Source organism: Ambystoma mexicanum, chromosome 13, assembly GCF_040938575.1.
Source record: "Ambystoma mexicanum isolate Mex_15411 chromosome 13, UKY_AmexF1_1, whole genome shotgun sequence".
Lineage (NCBI taxonomy): Eukaryota > Metazoa > Chordata > Amphibia > Caudata > Ambystomatidae > Ambystoma > Ambystoma mexicanum.
In genome coordinates this window covers 358,475,656-358,497,565 of record NC_090938.1, presented here as the reverse complement: position 1 = coordinate 358,497,565, position 21,910 = coordinate 358,475,656, and the positions used below count along the sequence as shown (strand labels likewise).

General features: G+C 43.6%; 26 non-coding genes across 26 annotated transcripts; 20 read left to right on the top strand and 6 right to left on the bottom strand.

Annotated features, from left to right (window-relative positions):
• Window positions 1-1,387: 1,387 nt before the first annotated feature.
• On the bottom strand, window positions 1,388-1,482 carry TRNAI-UAU (transfer RNA isoleucine (anticodon UAU)). Its single transcript has 2 exons — window positions 1,445-1,482; window positions 1,388-1,423 (listed from the first exon to the last, which is right to left on the bottom strand). It is a non-coding gene; the product is annotated as a tRNA-Ile (tRNA).
• A 480-nt stretch (window positions 1,483-1,962) lies between these two features.
• TRNAS-GCU (transfer RNA serine (anticodon GCU)) lies at window positions 1,963-2,039 on the top strand. The gene has a single exon. It is a non-coding gene; the product is annotated as a tRNA-Ser (tRNA).
• A 465-nt stretch (window positions 2,040-2,504) lies between these two features.
• Window positions 2,505-2,576, top strand: TRNAT-UGU (transfer RNA threonine (anticodon UGU)). Its single transcript has one exon. It is a non-coding gene; the product is annotated as a tRNA-Thr (tRNA).
• Window positions 2,577-3,263: 687 nt separating this feature from the next.
• On the top strand, window positions 3,264-3,345 carry TRNAS-GCU (transfer RNA serine (anticodon GCU)). Its single transcript has one exon. It is a non-coding gene; the product is annotated as a tRNA-Ser (tRNA).
• A 546-nt stretch (window positions 3,346-3,891) lies between these two features.
• Window positions 3,892-3,963, top strand: TRNAT-CGU (transfer RNA threonine (anticodon CGU)). The gene has a single exon. It is a non-coding gene; the product is annotated as a tRNA-Thr (tRNA).
• Window positions 3,964-5,451: 1,488 nt separating this feature from the next.
• Window positions 5,452-5,546, bottom strand: TRNAI-UAU (transfer RNA isoleucine (anticodon UAU)). Its single transcript has 2 exons — window positions 5,509-5,546; window positions 5,452-5,487 (listed from the first exon to the last, which is right to left on the bottom strand). It is a non-coding gene; the product is annotated as a tRNA-Ile (tRNA).
• A 480-nt stretch (window positions 5,547-6,026) lies between these two features.
• On the top strand, window positions 6,027-6,103 carry TRNAS-GCU (transfer RNA serine (anticodon GCU)). The gene has a single exon. It is a non-coding gene; the product is annotated as a tRNA-Ser (tRNA).
• Window positions 6,104-6,568: 465 nt separating this feature from the next.
• Window positions 6,569-6,640, top strand: TRNAT-UGU (transfer RNA threonine (anticodon UGU)). Its single transcript has one exon. It is a non-coding gene; the product is annotated as a tRNA-Thr (tRNA).
• A 687-nt stretch (window positions 6,641-7,327) lies between these two features.
• Window positions 7,328-7,409, top strand: TRNAS-GCU (transfer RNA serine (anticodon GCU)). Its single transcript has one exon. It is a non-coding gene; the product is annotated as a tRNA-Ser (tRNA).
• A 546-nt stretch (window positions 7,410-7,955) lies between these two features.
• On the top strand, window positions 7,956-8,048 carry TRNAT-CGU (transfer RNA threonine (anticodon CGU)). The gene is made up of 2 exons: window positions 7,956-7,991; window positions 8,013-8,048. It is a non-coding gene; the product is annotated as a tRNA-Thr (tRNA).
• Window positions 8,049-9,536: 1,488 nt separating this feature from the next.
• On the bottom strand, window positions 9,537-9,631 carry TRNAI-UAU (transfer RNA isoleucine (anticodon UAU)). The gene is made up of 2 exons: window positions 9,594-9,631; window positions 9,537-9,572 (listed from the first exon to the last, which is right to left on the bottom strand). It is a non-coding gene; the product is annotated as a tRNA-Ile (tRNA).
• Window positions 9,632-10,111: 480 nt separating this feature from the next.
• TRNAS-GCU (transfer RNA serine (anticodon GCU)) lies at window positions 10,112-10,188 on the top strand. Its single transcript has one exon. It is a non-coding gene; the product is annotated as a tRNA-Ser (tRNA).
• Window positions 10,189-10,653: 465 nt separating this feature from the next.
• On the top strand, window positions 10,654-10,725 carry TRNAT-UGU (transfer RNA threonine (anticodon UGU)). The gene has a single exon. It is a non-coding gene; the product is annotated as a tRNA-Thr (tRNA).
• Window positions 10,726-11,412: 687 nt separating this feature from the next.
• Window positions 11,413-11,494, top strand: TRNAS-GCU (transfer RNA serine (anticodon GCU)). Its single transcript has one exon. It is a non-coding gene; the product is annotated as a tRNA-Ser (tRNA).
• A 546-nt stretch (window positions 11,495-12,040) lies between these two features.
• Window positions 12,041-12,112, top strand: TRNAT-CGU (transfer RNA threonine (anticodon CGU)). The gene has a single exon. It is a non-coding gene; the product is annotated as a tRNA-Thr (tRNA).
• Window positions 12,113-13,600: 1,488 nt separating this feature from the next.
• Window positions 13,601-13,695, bottom strand: TRNAI-UAU (transfer RNA isoleucine (anticodon UAU)). Its single transcript has 2 exons — window positions 13,658-13,695; window positions 13,601-13,636 (listed from the first exon to the last, which is right to left on the bottom strand). It is a non-coding gene; the product is annotated as a tRNA-Ile (tRNA).
• A 480-nt stretch (window positions 13,696-14,175) lies between these two features.
• On the top strand, window positions 14,176-14,252 carry TRNAS-GCU (transfer RNA serine (anticodon GCU)). The gene has a single exon. It is a non-coding gene; the product is annotated as a tRNA-Ser (tRNA).
• Window positions 14,253-14,717: 465 nt separating this feature from the next.
• Window positions 14,718-14,789, top strand: TRNAT-UGU (transfer RNA threonine (anticodon UGU)). The gene has a single exon. It is a non-coding gene; the product is annotated as a tRNA-Thr (tRNA).
• Window positions 14,790-15,476: 687 nt separating this feature from the next.
• TRNAS-GCU (transfer RNA serine (anticodon GCU)) lies at window positions 15,477-15,558 on the top strand. The gene has a single exon. It is a non-coding gene; the product is annotated as a tRNA-Ser (tRNA).
• A 546-nt stretch (window positions 15,559-16,104) lies between these two features.
• On the top strand, window positions 16,105-16,176 carry TRNAT-CGU (transfer RNA threonine (anticodon CGU)). Its single transcript has one exon. It is a non-coding gene; the product is annotated as a tRNA-Thr (tRNA).
• Window positions 16,177-17,664: 1,488 nt separating this feature from the next.
• On the bottom strand, window positions 17,665-17,759 carry TRNAI-UAU (transfer RNA isoleucine (anticodon UAU)). The gene is made up of 2 exons: window positions 17,722-17,759; window positions 17,665-17,700 (listed from the first exon to the last, which is right to left on the bottom strand). It is a non-coding gene; the product is annotated as a tRNA-Ile (tRNA).
• Window positions 17,760-18,239: 480 nt separating this feature from the next.
• TRNAS-GCU (transfer RNA serine (anticodon GCU)) lies at window positions 18,240-18,316 on the top strand. The gene has a single exon. It is a non-coding gene; the product is annotated as a tRNA-Ser (tRNA).
• A 465-nt stretch (window positions 18,317-18,781) lies between these two features.
• Window positions 18,782-18,853, top strand: TRNAT-UGU (transfer RNA threonine (anticodon UGU)). The gene has a single exon. It is a non-coding gene; the product is annotated as a tRNA-Thr (tRNA).
• Window positions 18,854-19,540: 687 nt separating this feature from the next.
• Window positions 19,541-19,622, top strand: TRNAS-GCU (transfer RNA serine (anticodon GCU)). The gene has a single exon. It is a non-coding gene; the product is annotated as a tRNA-Ser (tRNA).
• A 546-nt stretch (window positions 19,623-20,168) lies between these two features.
• TRNAS-CGA (transfer RNA serine (anticodon CGA)) lies at window positions 20,169-20,240 on the top strand. The gene has a single exon. It is a non-coding gene; the product is annotated as a tRNA-Ser (tRNA).
• Window positions 20,241-21,739: 1,499 nt separating this feature from the next.
• On the bottom strand, window positions 21,740-21,834 carry TRNAI-UAU (transfer RNA isoleucine (anticodon UAU)). The gene is made up of 2 exons: window positions 21,797-21,834; window positions 21,740-21,775 (listed from the first exon to the last, which is right to left on the bottom strand). It is a non-coding gene; the product is annotated as a tRNA-Ile (tRNA).
• Window positions 21,835-21,910: the final 76 nt, after the last annotated feature.

Genomic DNA, 21,910 nt, shown 5'->3' with positions numbered 1-21,910 from the left:
CACAGAAGGAGTGAAATAGAGTTCGAGAGGAAGGCCTAATGTTTTCAGGCAAAGACTGACAAAAACCTTGCAATGTCGCATGTAGCTGCTTTGGTGAAAAGACTGTTCAAGTTCACAATGCAACGGAGGGGTGTTCCCCATCTCCATACAATCATCTCTTTGATAATGTAAACGTGCCAGGCGTGTTGAAAGACAAAGACAGACACAACCGCACATACCAGTTGAAGAAAGACAGCCAGCAAACACATTTGTATAGAGGTAAGCAAGCCTCAATTAGAGATGTGAGTCCCTCCGTTTCTGCGGGAGTCCACAAGTTTAATAAAAAATGAACACATATCTTTCATGTTCTAATGATTACCAATCTTTCTGATTAGCTCTGCATAGCTCCAATGGCTATGTGTGTGTGTGTGTGTGTATGTGCCCGTGTGTGTAGGGGAAGGGGTCGGTAGATGTGTTCACGCAGAGCAAGTTGCATACATCGCCAACAGCCATTCTCTCCTGCTCCTGTGCATCCAGTTCGGAAGCGAACCCACCCAATTGTTCTATATGTCTGCTACCCTGACCGCATTCACACATCATTGGCTATTAGTATGCAGCTTGTGGGCGCTGTCAATGGGATATAAGCACCATTCCCCATGTCTGCAATAGCTAGACCAGATTCTGAGGTATGATGAGCAGGGGTCCAGGCACTTCGCCTGACGAACGCCGGGCTTAGCCCTGCCGGGCCTAGCCCTGAGGGGCCTAACTGGGCATGGCCCTGTGTAAGGTAGGGTGAGCAGGGGACCACTTGCAACTAACCTTCGGCACCAATCAGGCATGGAGAGGTCTGTGCAAATGCCCAGCCCTTTAGCAATCTCGATCTGCAAAACCTTCAACTCCTAATTCTCATGGCTCCCAGAAGCCCTAGCCCATATGCAAATGAGGCGAGTTCCTATCAGCATCCTTGTTCTGCTTGATTTTATCAAAGTGACTGCCTGATTAGTGAAAGGGTATTTATTCTCAGAGGTTTGCTTCAAAGGCGATAATGCAGTAAATAGACAACATTATTCTTTGTAAGTTGATATTGTCTCCTGGATCCTACTCCAGTAACCCTTTTTCTACCTTTACAAATGTCTTCCGTAAGTGGTGCTCAGCAGAAAATGGAGTATAATAACAGTTGACATTTTTTATTTTCTGTTCTATTTTCAAAAACCCTCCGTAGCTGTATTTAAAGCGCAAACACCCCATAAATAACTTGCAATGAGTATTCCATGTCTAAAAGGCAGAGGAGCTGTCATACAACATTAACTGACAATCAAGGAAACCTTGAGGTGAACCAAAAAATGTCCAGAACATTTATTGGTTCAATAATTCAGTTTTGAGGTGAATTAGTAAAAAGTTCCAAAGTTGCTCCAGGTGAGGCTTGAACTCACAACCTCGGCATTGCTCACTGCATGTACTGCTGTATAAGTACCGCGCGCTAACCGATTGCGCCACTGGAGCTGCTGTGTTTTGGTTTTCAACATGAAACTACACCCACAAACACACACACAAGTGTACAAAAGCACCCACAAGCTCTGGCATTGTCTTTTTAGCTGACACCAAATTATGGGTGCCTTGTAGTGCCCATATTGTGCCACTGGAGCTTACCTTTTAGCCTGATATACACTTTGCCACTGATGTTCAGCCAATGGTGCAGTCAAATGTCCCTTCTACATTTTTGTCATGCTGCAGGCAGTGCCACTGGAGCCAGCATGATGCTCTTCCTCATATTCAACACGTGTCAATTGAAACACCTCCCAATGTCATCTTGGCGATGCCTATAAACACCCCAGGACTTTGATGAATTTTTCTCAACAGCAAGTGAGGCAGTTTTCCTGCAAACGGCTGGATGTACCTCAACAAGGAACGCATTGTGGTTCTATTTTGAAGATGTTTGTGTTATTACCTGTAAAGACTTGAATGCCTAACATAATCCCTGTAGACGAGGTGGCCGAGTGGTTAAGGCGATGGACTGCTAATCTACTGTACACGCGTGGTTTCGAATCCCACCTTTGTCAATTTTAACTTTTAAAATCTTTTTTAAACATCTGCATTGCTCTAAGCACCATTGCCATTGGCTTTCAAAGAACATACAGACAAAAGTGAAAATATGCATGTTAGTTGATTAAGAAGGACACAAACAAGGTTGTCGTGTTACTGGCAGGAATGCAATCTGCTGTGCTTGACTACCCTTTGAGCCAGAATCCGGATAGAAATTTAAAAAAGCAAAGGTAATATCCATATTGTCTCTCTGCTGCCATGTACATGTTTTTTTCAACTTTCACGCATCACATCTCCTCATTAGTCACCCTAAAATTGCACGGAATACGCACAAATTAGCTGCTCCTCAAAAAATCGGCCAGAAAAAAACAGGTCAAATCACAATCATATACATACATTCTCACACACCCTTCAAATATGTCTACCCAGTAAACATCATGTTGTGTGCTCGTTGTGTTGCTGTTATGCGTCGTAACCTGAGGGGCTCTGTAGCTCAGTGGCAGAGCACTGGTCTTGTAAACCAGGGGTCGTGAGTTCGATCCTCATCAGGGCCTCCAAATGGTAATTTTCTTGAACATTGTTGAATAGGAACTGATATTGCACATTGTACCTGTGCAACCTTTTACCAATGGATTCGGGCCTATAACAAAGCCACAAGCGCAAGGTGTCTGAATAGTCTGTGGGGAAGGTCGGCTTTCTGGACCTAATTTCTTCAAGAAAAAGACCTTGATAATCTTGTGATGACAGATGCAGATGATCACGGTGAAGCCCTTACTCTATTGAACAGTACAGCGGTTCTGGGTTGCACGCCTTTCTCTATTTTCAGGGACGTTGATGTGGCAAAATTTAATTGGAAAAGGGTTATTGCCATCACTCACTATTTAAATTCAATGACATCACAGGAAGCAGCAGCATCTGAACTTTGATCTTGGCTGGAAACGTTGAATGATGCCAAACACTGGGAAACTGGAGCTTGCGTTATGCTGGTTTTACTACTAATGGTGTGCCATACGGAAGCTCAAGCACCTTCCTCTGGATTAGTGTTGTGAACCCTCCAGGAGCTCTTGTTATATTTTTCTGAACTTCAACTTGATGTGTTTATCTATCAATGGCCGGGTAAGGAAGAACGAGTCAACGATCTTGTTTCTATTATGACAAACATGATCTATTTTTCACTGACTTTGCACCACCATTGTTTTATCTCTTCTTTAAGCATGGGATTCGAGCACCGTTCCCAGACAGACGAGGTGGCCGAGTGGTTAAGGCGATGGACTGCTAATCCATTGTGCTCTGCACGCGTGGGTTCGAATCCCACCTTCGTCGTATTTTTTCTTTATAGTCTGCATTTAAACATAGACCAAAGTCTTTCAACCTCCCTGTGAAAGACAGGAATGAGTACAGATATGGAAATAGAGATGTAAAAATAAGTTCATTGGTGCAGGCGGAGAATGAAATTAGTCAAAGACTTTCCTCGTAGGTTTCCATTCTTTACTATTATAGGAGCCAAAATCAGCGCAGTTAGTAAACTCCCAAGCTTACATCCCAAATTCTTTTTTCTTTTAGTTGTCTGCCTTTTACATGTTCCTTTTGCCATCATTCTGACCTGCTATCTAAACTCATGAACCTGTTCAGCATCCTACTCAATACATACATACCCGTAAAAGTACATACTCAAACGCATACCGACAATGTATCACCAACATAAGCACACACGCTTTCGCAAATCAGATGTATGATGACGTACTGAACACATGCAGAGATATACAGCCATTTTTACACAACCAGAAATTCATATACCTGGAGATCTACCTAGGTAAAACCCATGGTTTCTTTGCACTTTCTGTTGTTGGCTGTGAGCAAGCAGCAGGTGGCCTTGTAGCTCAGTGGCAAAGCACTGGTCTCGTAAACCAGGGGTCATGAGTTCAAACCTCATCAGGGCCTCGGGCGGATTATTTTCAAAAAGCACGGGGAAGAGAAGCCAGAGTTGCACCATCTACAGAGAACCTTTTATGACGGGATGCATCCTCATAATTGAAGTCTTCCACAGAAGGAGTGAACTAGAGTTCGAGAGGAAGGCCTAATGTTTTCAGGCAAAGACTGACAAAAACCTTGCAATGTCGCATGTAGCTGCTTTGGTGAAAAGACTGTTCAAGTTCACAATGCAACGGAGGGGTGTTCCCCATCTCCATACAATCATCTCTTTGATAATGTAAACGTGCCAGGCGTGTTGAAAGACAAAGACAGACACAACCGCACATACCAGTTGAAGAAAGACAGCCAGCAAACACATTTGTATAGAGGTAAGCAAGCCTCAATTAGAGATGTGAGTCCCTCCGTTTCTGCGGGAGTCCACAAGTTTAATAAAAAATGAACACATATCTTTCATGTTCTAATGATTACCAATCTTTCTGAATAGCTCTGCATAGCTCCAATGGCTATGTGTGTGTGTGTGTGTGTATGTGCCTGTGTGTGTAGGGGAAGGGGTCGGTAGATGTGTTCACGCAGAGCAAGTTGCATACATCGCCAACAGCCATTCTCTCCTGCTCCTGTGCATCCAGTTCGGAAGCGAACCCACCCAATTGTTCTATATGTCTGCTACCCTGACCGCATTCACACATCATTGGCTATTAGTATGCAGCTTGTGGGCGCTGTCAATGGGATATAAGCACCATTCCCCATGTCTGCAATAGCTAGACCAGATTCTGAGGTATGATGAGCAGGGGTCCAGGCACTTCGCCTGACGAACGCCGGGCTTAGCCCTGCCGGGCCTAGCCCTGAGGGGCCTAACTGGGCATGGCCCTGTGTAAGGTAGGGTGAGCAGGGGACCACTTGCAACTAACCTTCGGCACCAATCAGGCATGGAGAGGTCTGTGCAAATGCCCAGCCCTTTAGCAATCTCGATCTGCAAAACCTTCAACTCCTAATTCTCATGGCTCCCAGAAGCCCTAGCCCATATGCAAATGAGGCGAGTTCCTATCAGCATCCTTGTTCTGCTTGATTTTATCAAAGTGACTGCCTGATTAGTGAAAGGGTATTTATTCTCAGAGGTTTGCTTCAAAGGCGATAATGCAGTAAATAGACAACATTATTCTTTGTAAGTTGATATTGTCTCCTGGATCCTACTCCAGTAACCCTTTTTCTACCTTTACAAATGTCTTCCGTAAGTGGTGCTCAGCAGAAAATGGAGTATAATAACAGTTGACATTTTTTATTTTCTGTTCTATTTTCAAAAACCCTCCGTAGCTGTATTTAAAGCGCAAACACCCCATAAATAACTTGCAATGAGTATTCCATGTCTAAAAGGCAGAGGAGCTGTCATACAACATTAACTGACAATCAAGGAAACCTTGAGGTGAACCAAAAAATGTCCAGAACATTTATTGGTTCAATAATTCAGTTTTGAGGTGAATTAGTAAAAAGTTCCAAAGTTGCTCCAGGTGAGGCTTGAACTCACAACCTCGGCATTGCTCACTGCATGTACTGCTGTATAAGTACCGCGCGCTAACCGATTGCGCCACTGGAGCTGCTGTGTTTTGGTTTTCAACATGAAACTACACCCACAAACACACACACAAGTGTACAAAAGCACCCACAAGCTCTGGCATTGTCTTTTTAGCTGACACCAAATTATGGGTGCCTTGTAGTGCCCATATTGTGCCACTGGAGCTTACCTTTTAGCCTGATATACACTTTGCCACTGATGTTCAGCCAATGGTGCAGTCAAATGTCCCTTCTACATTTTTGTCATGCTGCAGGCAGTGCCACTGGAGCCAGCATGATGCTCTTCCTCATATTCAACACGTGTCAATTGAAACACCTCCCAATGTCATCTTGGCGATGCCTATAAACACCCCAGGACTTTGATGAATTTTTCTCAACAGCAAGTGAGGCAGTTTTCCTGCAAACGGCTGGATGTACCTCAACAAGGAACGCATTGTGGTTCTATTTTGAAGATGTTTGTGTTATTACCTGTAAAGACTTGAATGCCTAACATAATCCCTGTAGACGAGGTGGCCGAGTGGTTAAGGCGATGGACTGCTAATCTACTGTACACGCGTGGTTTCGAATCCCACCTTTGTCGATTTTAACTTTTTAAATCTTTTTTAAACATCTGCATTGCTCTAAGCACCATTGCCATTGGCTTTCAAAGAACATACAGACAAAAGTGAAAATATGCATGTTAGTTGATTAAGAAGGACACAAACAAGGTTGTCGTGTTACTGGCAGGAATGCAATCTGCTGTGCTTGACTACCCTTTGAGCCAGAATCCGGATAGAAATTTAAAAAAGCAAAGGTAATATCCATATTGTCTCTCTGCTGCCATGTACATGTTTTTTTCAACTTTCACGCATCACATCTCCTCATTAGTCACCCTAAAATTGCACGGAATACGCACAAATTAGCTGCTCCTCAAAAAATCGGCCAGAAAAAAACAGGTCAAATCACAATCATATACATACATTCTCACACACCCTTCAAATATGTCTACCCAGTAAACATCATGTTGTGTGCTCGTTGTGTTGCTGTTATGCGTCGTAACCTGAGGGGCTCTGTAGCTCAGTGGCAGAGCACTGGTCTTGTAAACCAGGGGTCGTGAGTTCGATCCTCATCAGGGCCTCCAAATGGTAATTTTCTTGAACATTGTTGAATAGGAACTGATATTGCACATTGTACCTGTGCAACCTTTTACCAATGGATTCGGGCCTATAACAAAGCCACAAGCGCAAGGTGTCTGAATAGTCTGTGGGGAAGGTCGGCTTTCTGGACCTAATTTCTTCAAGAAAAAGACCTTGATAATCTTGTGATGACAGATGCAGATGATCACGGTGAAGCCCTTACTCTATTGAACAGTACAGCGGTTCTGGGTTGCACGCCTTTCTCTATTTTCAGGGACGTTGATGTGGCAAAATTTAATTGGAAAAGGGTTATTGCCATCACTCACTATTTAAATTCAATGACATCACAGGAAGCAGCAGCATCTGAACTTTGATCTTGGCTGGAAACGTTGAATGATGCCAAACACTGGGAAACTGGAGCTTGCGTTATGCTGGTTTTACTACTAATGGTGTGCCATACGGAAGCTCAAGCACCTTCCTCTGGATTAGTGTTGTGAACCCTCCAGGAGCTCTTGTTATATTTTTCTGAACTTCAACTTGATGTGTTTATCTATCAATGGCCGGGTAAGGAAGAACGAGTCAACGATCTTGTTTCTATTATGACAAACATGATCTATTTTTCACTGACTTTGCACCACCATTGTTTTATCTCTTCTTTAAGCATGGGATTCGAGCACCGTTCCCAAACAGACGAGGTGGCCGAGTGGTTAAGGCGATGGACTGCTAATCCATTGTGCTCTGCACGCGTGGGTTCGAATCCCACCTTCGTCGTATTTTTTCTTTATAGTCTGCATTTAAACATAGACCAAAGTCTTTCAACCTCCCTGTGAAAGACAGGAATGAGTACAGATATGGAAATAGAGATGTAAAAATAAGTTCATTGGTGCAGGCGGAGAATGAAATTAGTCAAAGACTTTCCTCGTAGGTTTCCATTCTTTACTATTATAGGAGCCAAAATCAGCGCAGTTAGTAAACTCCCAAGCTTACATCCCAAATTCTTTTTTCTTTTAGTTGTCTGCCTTTTACATGTTCCTTTTGCCATCATTCTGACCTGCTATCTAAACTCATGAACCTGTTCAGCATCCTACTCAATACATACATACCCGTAAAAGTACATACTCAAACGCATACCGACAATGTATCACCAACATAAGCACACACGCTTTCGCAAATCAGATGTATGATGACGTACTGAACACATGCAGAGATATACAGCCATTTTTACACAACCAGAAATTCATATACCTGGAGATCTACCTAGGTAAAACCCATGGTTTCTTTGCACTTTCTGTTGTTGGCTGTGAGCAAGCAGCAGGTGGCCTTGTAGCTCAGTGGCAGAGCACTGGTCTCGTGTGGCAGAGCACTGGTCTCGTAAACCAGGGGTCATGAGTTCAAACCTCATCAGGGCCTCGGGCGGATTATTTTCAAAAAGCACGGGGAAGAGAAGCCAGAGTTGCACCATCTACAGAGAACCTTTTATGACGGGATGCATCCTCATAATTGAAGTCTTCCACAGAAGGAGTGAAATAGAGTTCGAGAGGAAGGCCTAATGTTTTCAGGCAAAGACTGACAAAAACCTTGCAATGTCGCATGTAGCTGCTTTGGTGAAAAGACTGTTCAAGTTCACAATGCAACGGAGGGGTGTTCCCCATCTCCATACAATCATCTCTTTGATAATGTAAACGTGCCAGGCGTGTTGAAAGACAAAGACAGACACAACCGCACATACCAGTTGAAGAAAGACAGCCAGCAAACACATTTGTATAGAGGTAAGCAAGCCTCAATTAGAGATGTGAGTCCCTCCGTTTCTGCGGGAGTCCACAAGTTTAATAAAAAATGAACACATATCTTTCATGTTCTAATGATTACCAATCTTTCTGATTAGCTCTGCATAGCTCCAATGGCTATGTGTGTGTGTGTGTGTGTATGTGCCCGTGTGTGTAGGGGAAGGGGTCGGTAGATGTGTTCACGCAGAGCAAGTTGCATACATCGCCAACAGCCATTCTCTCCTGCTCCTGTGCATCCAGTTCGGAAGCGAACCCACCCAATTGTTCTATATGTCTGCTACCCTGACCGCATTCACACATCATTGGCTATTAGTATGCAGCTTGTGGGCGCTGTCAATGGGATATAAGCACCATTCCCCATGTCTGCAATAGCTAGACCAGATTCTGAGGTATGATGAGCAGGGGTCCAGGCACTTCGCCTGACGAACGCCGGGCTTAGCCCTGCCGGGCCTAGCCCTGAGGGGCCTAACTGGGCATGGCCCTGTGTAAGGTAGGGTGAGCAGGGGACCACTTGCAACTAACCTTCGGCACCAATCAGGCATGGAGAGGTCTGTGCAAATGCCCAGCCCTTTAGCAATCTCGATCTGCAAAACCTTCAACTCCTAATTCTCATGGCTCCCAGAAGCCCTAGCCCATATGCAAATGAGGCGAGTTCCTATCAGCATCCTTGTTCTGCTTGATTTTATCAAAGTGACTGCCTGATTAGTGAAAGGGTATTTATTCTCAGAGGTTTGCTTCAAAGGCGATAATGCAGTAAATAGACAACATTATTCTTTGTAAGTTGATATTGTCTCCTGGATCCTACTCCAGTAACCCTTTTTCTACCTTTACAAATGTCTTCCGTAAGTGGTGCTCAGCAGAAAATGGAGTATAATAACAGTTGACATTTTTTATTTTCTGTTCTATTTTCAAAAACCCTCCGTAGCTGTATTTAAAGCGCAAACACCCCATAAATAACTTGCAATGAGTATTCCATGTCTAAAAGGCAGAGGAGCTGTCATACAACATTAACTGACAATCAAGGAAACCTTGAGGTGAACCAAAAAATGTCCAGAACATTTATTGGTTCAATAATTCAGTTTTGAGGTGAATTAGTAAAAAGTTCCAAAGTTGCTCCAGGTGAGGCTTGAACTCACAACCTCGGCATTGCTCACTGCATGTACTGCTGTATAAGTACCGCGCGCTAACCGATTGCGCCACTGGAGCTGCTGTGTTTTGGTTTTCAACATGAAACTACACCCACAAACACACACACAAGTGTACAAAAGCACCCACAAGCTCTGGCATTGTCTTTTTAGCTGACACCAAATTATGGGTGCCTTGTAGTGCCCATATTGTGCCACTGGAGCTTACCTTTTAGCCTGATATACACTTTGCCACTGATGTTCAGCCAATGGTGCAGTCAAATGTCCCTTCTACATTTTTGTCATGCTGCAGGCAGTGCCACTGGAGCCAGCATGATGCTCTTCCTCATATTCAACACGTGTCAATTGAAACACCTCCCAATGTCATCTTGGCGATGCCTATAAACACCCCAGGACTTTGATGAATTTTTCTCAACAGCAAGTGAGGCAGTTTTCCTGCAAACGGCTGGATGTACCTCAACAAGGAACGCATTGTGGTTCTATTTTGAAGATGTTTGTGTTATTACCTGTAAAGACTTGAATGCCTAACATAATCCCTGTAGACGAGGTGGCCGAGTGGTTAAGGCGATGGACTGCTAATCTACTGTACACGCGTGGTTTCGAATCCCACCTTTGTCGATTTTAACTTTTGAAATCTTTTTTAAACATCTGCATTGCTCTAAGCACCATTGCCATTGGCTTTCAAAGAACATACAGACAAAAGTGAAAATATGCATATTAGTTGATTAAGAAGGACACAAACAAGGTTGTCGTGTTACTGGCAGGAATGCAATCTGCTGTGCTTGACTACCCTTTGAGCCAGAATCCGGATAGAAATTTAAAAAAGCAAAGGTAATATCCATATTGTCTCTCTGCTGCCATGTACATGTTTTTTTCAACTTTCACGCATCACATCTCCTCATTAGTCACCCTAAAATTGCACGGAATACGCACAAATTAGCTGCTCCTCAAAAAATCGGCCAGAAAAAAACAGGTCAAATCACAATCATATACATACATTCTCACACACCCTTCAAATATGTCTACCCAGTAAACATCATGTTGTGTGCTCATTGTGTTGCTGTTATGCGTCGTAACCTGAGGGGCTCTGTAGCTCAGTGGCAGAGCACTGGTCTTGTAAACCAGGGGTCGTGAGTTCGATCCTCATCAGGGCCTCCAAGTGGTAATTTTCTTGAACATTGTTGAATAGGAACTGATATTGCACATTGTACCTGTGCAACCTTTTACCAATGGATTCGGGCCTATAACAAAGCCACAAGCGCAAGGTGTCTGAATAGTCTGTGGGGAAGGTCGGCTTTCTGGACCTAATTTCTTCAAGAAAAAGACCTTGATAATCTTGTGATGACAGATGCAGATGATCACGGTGAAGCCCTTACTCTATTGAACAGTACAGCGGTTCTGGGTTGCACGCCTTTCTCTATTTTCAGGGACGTTGATGTGGCAAAATTTAATTGGAAAAGGGTTATTGCCATCACTCACTATTTAAATTCAATGACATCACAGGAAGCAGCAGCATCTGAACTTTGATCTTGGCTGGAAACGTTGAATGATGCCAAACACTGGGAAACTGGAGCTTGCGTTATGCTGGTTTTACTACTAATGGTGTGCCATACGGAAGCTCAAGCACCTTCCTCTGGATTAGTGTTGTGAACCCTCCAGGAGCTCTTGTTATATTTTTCTGAACTTCAACTTGATGTGTTTATCTATCAATGGCCGGGTAAGGAAGAACGAGTCAACGATCTTGTTTCTATTATGACAAACATGATCTATTTTTCACTGACTTTGCACCACCATTGTTTTATCTCTTCTTTAAGCATGGGATTCGAGCACCCTTCCCAAACAGACGAGGTGGCCGAGTGGTTAAGGCGATGGACTGCTAATCCATTGTGCTCTGCACGCGTGGGTTCGAATCCCACCTTCGTCGTATTTTTTCTTTATAGTCTGCATTTAAACATAGACCAAAGTCTTTCAACCTCCCTGTGAAAGACAGGAATGAGTACAGATATGGAAATAGAGATGTAAAAATAAGTTCATTGGTGCAGGCGGAGAATGAAATTAGTCAAAGACTTTCCTCGTAGGTTTCCATTCTTTACTATTATAGGAGCCAAAATCAGCGCAGTTAGTAAACTCCCAAGCTTACATCCCAAATTCTTTTTTCTTTTAGTTGTCTGCCTTTTACATGTTCCTTTTGCCATCATTCTGACCTGCTATCTAAACTCATGAACCTGTTCAGCATCCTACTCAATACATACATACCCGTAAAAGTACATACTCAAACGCATACCGACAATGTATCACCAACATAAGCACACACGCTTTCGCAAATCAGATGTATGATGACGTACTGAACACATGCAGAGATATACAGCCATTTTTACACAACCAGAAATTCATATACCTGGAGATCTACCTAGGTAAAACCCATGGTTTCTTTGCACTTTCTGTTGTTGGCTGTGAGCAAGCAGCAGGTGGCCTTGTAGCTCAGTGGCAGAGCACTGGTCTCGTAAACCAGGGGTCATGAGTTCAAACCTCATCAGGGCCTCGGGCGGATTATTTTCAAAAAGCACGGGGAAGAGAAGCCAGAGTTGCACCATCTACAGAGAACCTTTTATGACGGGATGCATCCTCATAATTGAAGTCTTCCACAGAAGGAGTGAAATAGAGTTCGAGAGGAAGGCCTAATGTTTTCAGGCAAAGACTGACAAAAACCTTGCAATGTCGCATGTAGCTGCTTTGGTGAAAAGACTGTTCAAGTTCACAATGCAACGGAGGGGTGTTCCCCATCTCCATACAATCATCTCTTTGATAATGTAAACGTGCCAGGCGTGTTGAAAGACAAAGACAGACACAACCGCACATACCAGTTGAAGAAAGACAGCCAGCAAACACATTTGTATAGAGGTAAGCAAGCCTCAATTAGAGATGTGAGTCCCTCCGTTTCTGCGGGAGTCCACAAGTTTAATAAAAAATGAACACATATCTTTCATGTTCTAATGATTACCAATCTTTCTGATTAGCTCTGCATAGCTCCAATGGCTATGTGTGTGTGTGTGTGTGTATGTGCCCGTGTGTGTAGGGGAAGGGGTCGGTAGATGTGTTCACGCAGAGCAAGTTGCATACATCGCCAACAGCCATTCTCTCCTGCTCCTGTGCATCCAGTTCGGAAGCGAACCCACCCAATTGTTCTATATGTCTGCTACCCTGACCGCATTCACACATCATTGGCTATTAGTATGCAGCTTGTGGGCGCTGTCAATGGGATATAAGCACCATTCCCCATGTCTGCAATAGCTAGACCAGATTCTGAGGTATGATGAGCAGGGGTCCAGGCACTTCGCCTGACGAACGCCGGGCTTAGCCCTGCCGGGCCTAGCCCTGAGGGGCCTAACTGGGCATGGCCCTGTGTAAGGTAGGGTGAGCAGGGGACCACTTGCAACTAACCTTCGGCACCAATCAGGCATGGAGAGGTCTGTGCAAATGCCCAGCCCTTTAGCAATCTCGATCTGCAAAACCTTCAACTCCTAATTCTCATGGCTCCCAGAAGCCCTAGCCCATATGCAAATGAGGCGAGTTCCTATCAGCATCCTGGTTCTGCTTGATTTTATCAAAGTGACTGCCTGATTAGTGAAAGGGTATTTATTCTCAGAGGTTTGCTTCAAAGGCGATAATGCAGTAAATAGACAACATTATTCTTTGTAAGTTGATATTGTCTCCTGGATCCTACTCCAGTAACCCTTTTTCTACCTTTACAAATGTCTTCCGTAAGTGGTGCTCAGCAGAAAATGGAGTATAATAACAGTTGACATTTTTTATTTTCTGTTCTATTTTCAAAAACCCTCCGTAGCTGTATTTAAAGCGCAAACACCCCATAAATAACTTGCAATGAGTATTCCATGTCTAAAAGGCAGAGGAGCTGTCATACAACATTAACTGACAATCAAGGAAACCTTGAGGTGAACCAAAAAATGTCCAGAACATTTATTGGTTCAATAATTCAGTTTTGAGGTGAATTAGTAAAAAGTTCCAAAGTTGCTCCAGGTGAGGCTTGAACTCACAACCTCGGCATTGCTCACTGCATGTACTGCTGTATAAGTACCGCGCGCTAACCGATTGCGCCACTGGAGCTGCTGTGTTTTGATTTTCAACATGAAACTACACCCACAAACACACACACAAGTGTACAAAAGCACCCACAAGCTCTGGCATTGTCTTTTTAGCTGACACCAAATTATGGGTGCCTTGTAGTGCCCATATTGTGCCACTGGAGCTTACCTTTTAGCCTGATATACACTTTGCCACTGATGTTCAGCCAATGGTGCAGTCAAATGTCCCTTCTACATTTTTGTCATGCTGCAGGCAGTGCCACTGGAGCCAGCATGATGCTCTTCCTCATATTCAACACGTGTCAATTGAAACACCTCCCAATGTCATCTTGGCGATGCCTATAAACACCCCAGGACTTTGATGAATTTTTCTCAACAGCAAGTGAGGCAGTTTTCCTGCAAACGGCTGGATGTACCTCAACAAGGAACGCATTGTGGTTCTATTTTGAAGATGTTTGTGTTATTACCTGTAAAGACTTGAATGCCTAACATAATCCCTGTAGACGAGGTGGCCGAGTGGTTAAGGCGATGGACTGCTAATCTACTGTACACGCGTGGTTTCGAATCCCACCTTTGTCGATTTTAACTTTTGAAATCTTTTTTAAACATCTGCATTGCTCTAAGCACCATTGCCATTGGCTTTCAAAGAACATACAGACAAAAGTGAAAATATGCATGTTAGTTGATTAAGAAGGACACAAACAAGGTTGTCGTGTTACTGGCAGGAATGCAATCTGCTGTGCTTGACTACCCTTTGAGCCAGAATCCGGATAGAAATTTAAAAAAGCAAAGGTAATATCCATATTGTCTCTCTGCTGCCATGTACATGTTTTTTTCAACTTTCACGCATCACATCTCCTCATTAGTCACCCTAAAATTGCACGGAATATGCACAAATTAGCTGCTCCTCAAAAAATCGGCCAGAAAAAAACAGGTCAAATCACAATCATATACATACATTCTCACACACCCTTCAAATATGTCTACCCAGTAAACATCATGTTGTGTGCTCGTTGTGTTGCTGTTATGCGTCGTAACCTGAGGGGCTCTGTAGCTCAGTGGCAGAGCACTGGTCTTGTAAACCAGGGGTCGTGAGTTCGATCCTCATCAGGGCCTCCAAATGGTAATATTCTTGAACATTGTTGAATAGGAACTGATATTGCACATTGTACCTGTGCAACCTTTTACCAATGGATTCGGGCCTATAACAAAGCCACAAGCGCAAGGTGTCTGAATAGTCTGTGGGGAAGGTCGGCTTTCTGGACCTAATTTCTTCAAGAAAAAGACCTTGATAATCTTGTGATGACAGATGCAGATGATCACGGTGAAGCCCTTACTCTATTGAACAGTACAGCGGTTCTGGGTTGCACGCCTTTCTCTATTTTCAGGGACGTTGATGTGGCAAAATTTAATTGGAAAAGGGTTATTGCCATCACTCACTATTTAAATTCAATGACATCACAGGAAGCAGCAGCATCTGAACTTTGATCTTGGCTGGAAACGTTGAATGATGCCAAACACTGGGAAACTGGAGCTTGCGTTATGCTGGTTTTACTACTAATGGTGTGCCATACGGAAGCTCAAGCACCTTCCTCTGGATTAGTGTTGTGAACCCTCCAGGAGCTCTTGTTATATTTTTCTGAACTTCAACTTGATGTGTTTATCTATCAATGGCCGGGTAAGGAAGAACGAGTCAACGATCTTGTTTCTATTATGACAAACATGATCTATTTTTCACTGACTTTGCACCACCATTGTTTTATCTCTTCTTTAAGCATGGGATTCGAGCACCGTTCCCAAACAGACGAGGTGGCCGAGTGGTTAAGGCGATGGACTGCTAATCCATTGTGCTCTGCACGCGTGGGTTCGAATCCCACCTTCGTCGTATTTTTTCTTTATAGTCTGCATTTAAACATAGACCAAAGTCTTTCAACCTCCCTGTGAAAGACAGGAATGAGTACAGATATGGAAATAGAGATGTAAAAATAAGTTCATTGGTGCAGGCGGAGAATGAAATTAGTCAAAGACTTTCCTCGTAGGTTTCCATTCTTTACTATTATAGGAGCCAAAATCAGCGCAGTTAGTAAACTCCCAAGCTTACATCCCAAATTCTTTTTTCTTTTAGTTGTCTGCCTTTTACATGTTCCTTTTGCCATCATTCTGACCTGCTATCTAAACTCATGAACCTGTTCAGCATCCTACTCAATACATACATACCCGTAAAAGTACATACTCAAACGCATACCGACAATGTATCACCAACATAAGCACACACGCTTTCGCAAATCAGATGTATGATGACGTACTGAACACATGCAGAGATATACAGCCATTTTTACACAACCAGAAATTCATATACCTGGAGATCTACCTAGGTAAAACCCATGGTTTCTTTGCACTTTCTGTTGTTGGCTGTGAGCAAGCAGCAGGTGGCCTTGTAGCTCAGTGGCAGAGCACTGGTCTCGTAAACCAGGGGTCATGAGTTCAAACCTCATCAGGGCCTCTGGCGGATTATTTTCAAAAAGCACGGGGAAGAGAAGCCAGAGTTGCACCATCTACAGAGAACCTTTTATGACGGGATGCATCCTCATAATTGAAGTCTTCCACAGAAGGAGTGAAATAGAGTTCGAGAGGAAGGCCTAATGTTTTCAGGCAAAGACTGACAAAAACCTTGCAATGTCGCATCTAGCTGCTTTGGTGAAAAGACTGTTCAAGTTCACAATGCAACGGAGGGGTGTTCCCCATCTCCATACAATCATCTCTTTGATATTGTAAACGTGCCAGGCGTGTTGAAAGACAAAGACAGACACAACCGCACATACCAGTTGAAGAAAGACAGCCAGCAAACACATTTGTATAGAGGTAAGCAAGCCTCAATTAGAGATGTGAGTCCCTCCGTTTCTGCGGGAGTCCACAAGTTTAATAAAAAATGAACACATATCTTTCATGTTCTAATGATTACCAATCTTTCTGATTAGCTCTGCATAGCTCCAATGGCTATGTGTGTGTGTGTGTGTGTATGTGCCCGTGTGTGTAGGGGAAGGGGTCGGTAGATGTGTTCACGCAGAGCAAGTTGCATACATCGCCAACAGCCATTCTCTCCTGCTCCTGTGCATCCAGTTCGGAAGCGAACCCACCCAATTGTTCTATATGTCTGCTACCCTGACCGCATTCACACATCATTGGCTATTAGTATGCAGCTTGTGGGCGCTGTCAATGGGATATAAGCACCATTCCCCATGTCTGCAATAGCTAGACCAGATTCTGAGGTATGATGAGCAGGGGTCCAGGCACTTCGCCTGACAAACGCCGGGCTTAGCCCTGCCGGGCCTAGCCCTGAGGGGCCTAACTGGGCATGGCCCTGTGTAAGGTAGGGTGAGCAGGGGACCACTTGCAACTAACCTTCGGCACCAATCAGGCATGGAGAGGTCTGTGCAAATGCCCAGCCCTTTAGCAATCTCGATCTGCAAAACCTTCAACTCCTAATTCTCATGGCTCCCAGAAGCCCTAGCCCATATGCAAATGAGGCGAGTTCCTATCAGCATCCTTGTTCTGCTTGATTTTATCAAAGTGACTGCCTGATTAGTGAAAGGGTATTTATTCTCAGAGGTTTGCTTCAAAGGCGATAATGCAGTAAATAGACAACATTATTCTTTGTAAGTTGATATTGTCTCCTGGATCCTACTCCAGTAACCCTTTTTCTACCTTTACAAATGTCTTCCGTAAGTGGTGCTCAGCAGAAAATGGAGTATAATAACAGTTGACATTTTTTATTTTCTGTTCTATTTTCAAAAACCCTCCGTAGCTGTATTTAAAGCGCAAACACCCCATAAATAACTTGCAATGAGTATTCCATGTCTAAAAGGCAGAGGAGCTGTCATACAACATTAACTGACAATCAAGGAAACCTTGAGGTGAACCAAAAAATGTCCAGAACATTTATTGGTTCAATAATTCAGTTTTGAGGTGAATTAGTAAAAAGTTCCAAAGTTGCTCCAGGTGAGGCTTGAACTCACAACCTCGGCATTGCTCACTGCATGTACTGCTGTATAAGTACAGCGCGCTAACCAATTGCGCCACTGGAGCTGCTGTGTTTTGGTTTTCAACATGAAACTACACCCACAAACACACACACAAGTGTACAAAAGCACCCACAAGCTCTGGCATTGTCTTTTTAGCTGACACCAAATTATGGGTGCCTTGTAGTGCCCATATTGTGCCACTGGAGCTTACCTTTTAGCCTGATATACACTTTGCCACTGATGTTCAGCCAATGGTGCAGTCAAATGTCCCTTCTACATTTTTGTCATGCTGCAGGCAGTGCCACTGGAGCCAGCATGATGCTCTTCCTCATATTCAACACGTGTCAATTGAAACACCTCCCAATGTCATCTTGGCGATGCCTATAAACACCCCAGGACTTTGATGAATTTTTCTCAACAGCAAGTGAGGCAGTTTTCCTGCAAACGGCTGGATGTACCTCAACAAGGAACGCATTGTGGTTCTATTTTGAAGATGTTTGTGTTATTACCTGTAAAGACTTGAATGCCTAACATAATCCCTGTAGACGAGGTGGCCGAGTGGTTAAGGCGATGGACTGCTAATCTACTGTACACGCGTGGTTTCGAATCCCACCTTTGTCGATTTTAACTTTTGAAATCTTTTTTAAACATCTGCATTGCTCTAAGCACCATTGCCATTGGCTTTCAAAGAACATACAGACAAAAGTGAAAATATGCATGTTAGTTGATTAAGAAGGACACAAACAAGGTTGTCGTGTTACTGGCAGGAATGCAATCTGCTGTGCTTGACTACCCTTTGAGCCAGAATCCGGATAGAAATTTAAAAAAGCAAAGGTAATATCCATATTGTCTCTCTGCTGCCATGTACATGTTTTTTTCAACTTTCACGCATCACATCTCCTCATTAGTCACCCTAAAATTGCACGGAATATGCACAAATTAGCTGCTCCTCAAAAAATCGGCCAGAAAAAAACAGGTCAAATCACAATCATATACATACATTCTCACACACCCTTCAAATATGTCTACCCAGTAAACATCATGTTGTGTGCTCGTTGTGTTGCTGTTATGCGTCGTAACCTGAGGGGCTCTGTAGCTCAGTGGCAGAGCACTGGTCTTGTAAACCAGGGGTCGTGAGTTCGATCCTCATCAGGGCCTCCAAATGGTAATTTTCTTGAACATTGTTGAATAGGAACTGATATTGCACATTGTACCTGTGCAACCTTTTACCAATGGATTCGGGCCTATAACAAAGCCACAAGCGCAAGGTGTCTGAATAGTCTGTGGGGAAGGTCGGCTTTCTGGACCTAATTTCTTCAAGAAAAAGACCTTGATAATCTTGTGATGACAGATGCAGATGATCACGGTGAAGCCCTTACTCTATTGAACAGTACAGCGGTTCTGGGTTGCACGCCTTTCTCTATTTTCAGGGACGTTGATGTGGCAAAATTTAATTGGAAAAGGGTTATTGCCATCACTCACTATTTAAATTCAATGACATCACAGGAAGCAGCAGCATCTGAACTTTGATCTTGGCTGGAAACGTTGAATGATGCCAAACACTGGGAAACTGGAGCTTGCGTTATGCTGGTTTTACTACTAATGGTGTGCCATACGGAAGAACAAGCACCTTCCTCTGGATTAGTGTTGTGAACCCTCCAGGAGCTCTTGTTATATTTTTCTGAACTTCAACTTGATGTGTTTATCTATCAATGGCCGGGTAAGGAAGAACGAGTCAACGATCTTGTTTCTATTATGACAAACATGATCTATTTTTCACTGACTTTGCACCACCATTGTTTTATCTCTTCTTTAAGCATGGGATTCGAGCACCGTTCCCAAACAGACGAGGTGGCCGAGTGGTTAAGGCGATGGACTGCTAATCCATTGTGCTCTGCACGCGTGGGTTCGAATCCCACCTTCGTTGTATTTTTTCTTTATAGTCTGCATTTAAACATAGACCAAAGTCTTTCAACCTCCCTGTGAAAGACAGGAATGAGTACAGATATGGAAATAGAGATGTAAAAATAAGTTCATTGGTGCAGGCGGAGAATGAAATTAGTCAAAGACTTTCCTCGTAGGTTTCCATTCTTTACTATTATAGGAGCCAAAATCAGCGCAGTTAGTAAACTCCCAAGCTTACATCCCAAATTCTTTTTTCTTTTAGTTGTCTGCCTTTTACATGTTCCTTTTGCCATCATTCTGACCTGCTATCTAAACTCATGAACCTGTTCAGCATCCTACTCAATACATACATACCCGTAAAAGTACATACTCAAACGCATACCGACAATGTATCACCAACATAAGCACACACGCTTTCGCAAATCAGATGTATGATGACGTACTGAACACATGCAGAGATATACAGCCATTTTTACACAACCAGAAATTCATATACCTGGAGATCTACCTAGGTAAAACCCATGGTTTCTTTGCACTTTCTGTTGTTGGCTGTGAGCAAGCAGCAGGTGGCCTTGTAGCTCAGTGGCAGAGCACTGGTCTCGAAAACCAGGGGTCATGAGTTCAAACCTCATCAGGGCCTCGGGCGGATTATTTTCAAAAAGCACGGGGAAGAGAAGCCAGAGTTGCACCATCTACAGAGAACCTTTTATGACGGGATGCATCCTCATAATTGAAGTCTTCCACAGAAGAAGTGAAATAGAGTTCGAGAGGAAGGCCTAATGTTTTCAGGCAAAGACTGACAAAAACCTTGCAATGTCGCATGTAGCTGCTTTGGTGAAAAGACTGTTCAAGTACACAATGCAACGGAGGGGTGTTCCCCATCTCCATACAATCATCTCTTTGATAATGTAAACGTGCCAGGCGTGTTGAAAGACAAAGACAGACACAACCGCACATACCAGTTGAAGAAAGACAGCCAGAAAACACATTTGTATAGAGGTAAGCAAGCCTCAATTAGAGATGTGAGTCCCTCCGTTTCTGCGGGAGTCCACAAGTTTAATAAAAAATGAACACATATCTTTCATGTTCTAATGATTACCAATCTTTCTGATTAGCTCTGCATAGCTCCAATGGCTATGTGTGTGTGTGTGTGTGTATGTGCCCGTGTGTGTAGGGGAAGGGGTCGGTAGATGTGTTCACGCAGAGCAAGTTGCATACATCGCCAACAGCCATTCTCTCCTGCTCCTGTGCATCCAGTTCGGAAGCGAACCCACCCAATTGTTCTATATGTCTGCTACCCTGACCGCATTCACACATCATTGGCTATTAGTATGCAGCTTGTGGGCGCTGTCAATGGGATATAAGCACCATTCCCCATGTCTGCAATAGCTAGACCAGATTCTGAGGTATGATGAGCAGGGGTCCAGGCACTTCGCCTGACGAACGCCTGACAAACGCTGGGCTTAGCCCTGCCGGGCCTAGCCCTGAGGGGCCTAACTGGGCATGGCCCTGTGTAAGGTAGGGTGAGCAGGGGACCACTTGCAACTAACCTTCGGCACCAATCAGGCATGGAGAGGTCTGTGCAAATGCCCAGCCCTTTAGCAATCTCGATCTGCAAAACCTTCAACTCCTAATTCTCATGGCTCCCAGAAGCCCTAGCCCATATGCAAATGAGGCGAGTTCCTATCAGCATCCTTGTTCTGCTTGATTTTATCAAAGTGACTGCCTGATTAGTGAAAGGGTATTTATTCTCAGAGGTTTGCTTCAAAGGCGATAATGCAGTAAATAGACAACATTATTCTTTGTAAGTTGATATTGTCTCCTGGATCCTACTCCAGTAACCCTTTTTCTACCTTTACAAATGTCTTCCGTAAGTGGTGCTCAGCAGAAAATGGAGTATAATAACAGTTGACATTTTTTATTTTCTGTTCTATTTTCAAAAACCCTCCGTAGCTGTATTTAAAGCGCAAACACCCCATAAATAACTTGCAATGAGTATTCCATGTCTAAAAGGCAGAGGAGCTGTCATACAACATTAACTGACAATCAAGGAAACCTTGAGGTGAACCAAAAAATGTCCAGAACATTTATTGGTTCAATAATTCAGTTTTGAGGTGAATTAGTAAAAAGTTCCAAAGTTGCTCCAGGTGAGGCTTGAACTCACAACCTCGGCATTGCTCACTGCATGTACTGCTGTATAAGTACCGCGCGCTAACCGATTGCGCCACTGGAGCTGCTGTGTTTTGGTTTTCGACATGAAACTACACCCACAAACACACACACAAGTGTACAAAAGCACCCACAAGCTCT